General features: G+C 47.0%; 1 pseudogene; it reads right to left on the bottom strand.

Annotated features, from left to right (window-relative positions):
• Positions 1–2,254: 2,254 nt before the first annotated feature.
• Positions 2,255–3,490, bottom strand: LOC146654941 (uncharacterized; annotated as a pseudogene).
• Positions 3,491–5,013: the final 1,523 nt, after the last annotated feature.

Here is a 5,013-nt window from a genome sequence, read left to right as displayed (position 1 = left end):
GTCTTTCAGACTGGAGAAATGTAGTAACAACTAGTGAGTGTCAGAAGGAAACAAAAGAAATCATGAATACATCAGGAAGATGACCACAATTGATCATGTGCTTAGTGAGTACCTCAGGTAGCAGAAACCCAAGAAAGGGGGCGGGGAACCGGGAGGAGGAGTTGGTGGTCGGGGTCTGGGATGCTGGGCCTCCCTGCTGCTGAAGGACCGGGGATGGTCTGCTTGTCTCCACCCCAGAGCAAAGGGAAACATCTCCTGGGTCTGGGGGCAGATTGCCCCTCTGGGGGTGATGGTACCTGGACCTGGGCTATAGAGTATGTCTGGGGAGGGTGAGTGTGCGTACAGTGTTCATTTGTTTGTCTCCACGTTGGGTGAGTGCTCATTATTTGTATGTGTGTGCGTGAGGGTGGGAATGCATGTTTGTGTCTGTGTGTGCCTGTCATGTGTCAGTCGGGGTCTTAGACTCCACCTCTCTGGGAACATCTCAGGGCCCCCGAGGAATCTCCCCCCACCACACTCCCTGCCAGTGGCTGATGTCCTCACCCACTGGTGCGTTGGTGGTTCCCAGTGTCTGGGGCTAGGTGCTCTCGTGCTCTGGGGGGCCTCTAGATGTCTGGGGCCTGGATCTCCTCCATGTCTGCTTCATGTCCTTGGGGGCAGGGCTATGACTCCTCTGAACCAGCTCCCCTCAGGTTGGGTTAATAAATGCCAGATCGGTGGCAAATAAGACATTTATTTTGAAGGATTTCTGTTCTTCCCATGCTTTGGATTTCCTCTGTTTGACTGAAACCTGGAGTTCCCCCGGTGAGTTAAGCACCTTTTCTGAACTGCTGCCCGCCAGCTGTGCTTATGTTAGCGCTCCGAGAGCTTCTGGTCATGGCGGGGGGTTAGCTGTTTTTAAAGCACACTTTGAGTTTAAGCAACTATCCTCATGGACACGCCACACCAGCTTTGAACTTTGCCTGTGTGAACTGGGCCACTCGCCTTCATTGCTGTGTGCAATAGTTTATCGGCCTCCTAAATATAACAAGGAGTTTTTATCTGAGTTTTCTGAGTTTCTCGCTGACTGTGCATCCCGGTTTGACCAGGTCCTGCTGCTTGGTGATTTTCATCTGTTGCCCATGAAGCCCCTGGCTAAGGAGTTCATGGACCTGGTGAACTCTTTTAATCTTGTTCAGTCTGTTAAAGGTGCCACTCAAGAACCTGGTCACACGTTGGACTTGGTGTTATCATATGGGTTATCTGTCTGTAACTTACATGTGGAGGATGCTGTATTCTTTGACCATATGCTCATTGTATTTGACGTTGTTCCTCTTAGTCCTGTTGTTAAACGGGCTGCACTTATGCGATGCTATCGTGCCTTCGGCTCAGATACTGCTGAGGATTTTTCAACACTATTTGAACAACTTGTGTCCAGTCCCTCTGAGTCGTCCTCCGTAGATCAATACCAGCCTCTTGTCAGGTCAAGTACCAAGCGAGTTTAAGCATGCAGTTATTCATCCTTACTTACAGTTTTTGCCCGTTGCCTGAACACATTTTGCAAAACTTTGCTCATTGTGCCAAAACCCTAAACACAAGTACACATGACACAACACTGGGAAATATACCATTCACATCTGCACCAAATTGAAACTCTACTCTCAAAACCTAAACTCTGCTATCAAAACCTGACATTCCTTTGTCAAAATGTAACTCTGTTGACAAAATGACACATACTTGCATCATATGCAAACACTTACAGAGCAGGGGGAACACACTAGTCTACTTTATATAAAGCACTGCAGTCTTTGATTTCCATTGTTCATTCAGAAGGCATATTTTCAGGAGACACATTTGCAAACAACCAAAAAAGCAAATAGGCCTACTCAATATTGTACATTGCAGCACTGTACATTGCAGTACCATGAATTCAGATAAAGCAAAAAAACAAAACAAAAACAAAAAACCCATAATACAGTAATAGAAAAAACACTATACTGTAAACAAAAAATCATGACAATTGTGCATACGTGGGCTCATGGATCCCGCCATCTGTTGGGGTCTGGCCACAGGACCTCATCAACATCGCAAGCAATGTCTTCTCCCGCTAGGCACTGGGGAAAATATCCTCTTCCATGTCAAAACCATCCATGGATTGCTGTCACCTGAATGTCGCCGCAGGCCTGTTCCATTGCCTGCAGAAGAGGCATGCAGGCATGTAGTTGGCAGTCATATACACGCCATCTCCAAGCCTAAAAAAATTCCTCTATAGGGTTTAAAAATGGTGAGTAAGGGGGCAAGCATACCACTTCAAGTTGACTGTGGTTGGAGAACCAGGCCTGGACCAGAGCAGCCCGATGGAAACTGACATTATCCCATATCACCACAAACCTGGGCTGATCTGGTCTGTTCTGTACAACTATATCATGGAGAGCATCTAGAAATGTGAGTATATGTTGCCTATTGTATGGACCTAGTTTTGCATGATGATGCAGAAGCCCTCGAAGGCTTATGGCGGCACATAATGTGATATTTCCCCCGCGCTGCCCTGGAACGTGCACAATTGCCCTTTGGCCAATTACATTACGACCCCGTCGTCTTGTTTTGCTCAGGTCGAATCCAGCTTCATCAATGAAAATGTATTCATGAGGCTGTGCAGCTCCATCCATGGCCAAGATTCTCTGAAAAAAAGGGGAACATATCCCTGTACTACAGTGCTACACATACAGAACCCTCACCCCATCACACAGGTACCTGTGTAGCTCTCAGAATAGATCCATGTGGTACTGATATGGTACATATTCAGCTGCTACTGGACTTCACCAATACTCTATTGTAAATGTAAGGGACAGTTACACGTACCCGTACATATTCAGCTCGAAGTCCTTTGACCCTGTCACTGTTCCTCTCAAATGGGACTCTGTAGAGCTGCTTCATGGTGATGCTGTGTTTTCCCAAGATGCATCTGATGGTGGTGATGCTCACATGGTTTATGTTGTTGAACACTTGCCTGTCTGCAAGTATTTGCTTTCGTAGCTGGTGGAGACGCATAGCATTGTCTGCCCTCACTAGGTCCACAACGGCAAGTTCCTGCCGTTGTGTGAACAGGCGTTGGCGTCCTCCCCCAGAAGGTCTTCGAGTCATTCTAGAGAAATACAACCACATATTGTCATCGGTTTGCTTATTTTTCTTACAGTACTTTACTGTATATACTGTATCATCCACTGTACAACACTGTACTTCAATATAAGTAATCATGGTATGTTTCACAGAAACTACCACTTTGGCTGCAAAAGGAGCATTAGCACCCTGCAGTACCCTGCACACTTGATATGGTAACTGTAGAACAGTACTATAAAAACCATCTGAGTAGAGTAGAAGGCAGTGAGATGAAGACAGACCTGTTTTCTAGTCGGAATTTTCTTATTACAGATGCCACTGTGAAGCGGCTTAGATGTGGGTGGACTCTCTGCCCAGCTTCCCTCATAGTCAGGCCGTGGTTGATGACATGGTCCACCAAAGTTGCTCTTATATCATCAGAAATATAGGTCCGTGCATGGCCTCTTTGACCTCCTCCTCCTCTTCCTCTTGCTCTCCCTCCATCCATGCTTGCAAAGTTCTTGAAATGGCTAAACTGAGGGCTTTTTGTGGTTGGCTAATTGGTGTTCAGTTTTGCAAGTAAGTGCCTTCAGGTGTGTATTTGAGTGGTTGCAATTACCCGATGTGTTTTGTATTTTGGATACATGTGTTTTCCAAATGGCACCCTGAAATTTCATTTTTGAACGAAGTGTCTTATGTATGAAATAGAGTGTAGTATGCAGGACCATGTGTGTTGCATAAAGGAGTAAGTGTGTTGCATAATTGCAACCAGAGTGCAAAGCAGCACTTTTGTTTAAGGTATGGGTACATGTGTTTGGGGTATGGTAACAAAAGCTTCAAGTTGTGTTACTTTAGTCTAAGCATGGGTTTATAGTGTTCAAGCAACGAGCAAAAACTGTAATACCATAATTCCCTCCACACTCACCACCAAGCTGGAGCATCTGGGACTCAGCTCATCTATGTGTCAGTGGATCTCCAACTTCCTAACTGGCAGACCACAGGCAGTAAGGATGGGCGGACATATCTCAGCCTCCACCACTCTCAGCACTGGAGCCCCCCAGGGGTGTGTTCTGAGCCCCCTGCTGTACTCTTTGTACACATATGACTGTGTGGCCACTACCAGCTCCACCACCATCATCAAGTTTGCTGACGACACCGTCGTGGTGGGCCTGATCTCTGATAACAACGAGACTGCCTACCTGAAGGAGATTAGGAATCTGGAGAACTGGTGCCAGAGGAACAACCTCCTTCTAAACGTCAGTAAGACAAAGGAGCTGATAGTGGACTTCAGCACTAAGAAGGAGAGGAACTACCAGACCCCCGTCATCAACGAGTGCCCAGTGGAGAGAGTGGACAGCTTCAAATACCTCGGAGTTCACATCACGCAGGACCTGTCATGGTCCTGTCACATCAACACCGTGGTGAAAAAGGCCCGACAGCGTCTCTACCACCTCAGACGCTTGAGAGACTTCCAACTGCCCTCCAAGGTGCTCAGGAACTTTTACTCGTGCACCATAGAGAGCATCCTGACGGGAAACATCTTAACCTGGTTCGGGAACAGCACCATGCAGGACAGACGAGCTCTACAGAGGGTTGTGCGGTCAGCTGAGCGCACCATCCGCTCCGAGCTCCCTGACCTGCGGTGCTGGACCAAGGCCAGGAAGATCGTGAAGGACCTCAGCCATCCCAACAACAGACTGTTCTCTCTGCTGAGGTCAGGAAAGCGATTCTGCTCCCTGAAGACCAACACAGAGAGACTGAGGAGGAGCTTCTTCCCGCAGGCGATACGGTCTCTCAATCACACCACCACACAGTACTGACCCACACATATGGTTCTTACACACACACTGGACTTTCTGGACATTGTTTTCACTTCATTACTTAAATCACGCTGCTGTTATTGTGTATATATTTATTTATATTTCTTCATACATT

The sequence above is a fragment of the Rhamphochromis longiceps genome, linkage group LG13 (assembly GCF_057381845.1).
Source record: "Rhamphochromis longiceps isolate RC_006_pf linkage group LG13, R_longiceps_female_GT1.1, whole genome shotgun sequence".
NCBI classification, from domain to species: Eukaryota; Metazoa; Chordata; class Actinopteri; order Cichliformes; family Cichlidae; genus Rhamphochromis; species Rhamphochromis longiceps.
Note: the sequence above shows the minus strand (reverse complement) of the source record. Positions and strands in the feature narration are given on the sequence as shown.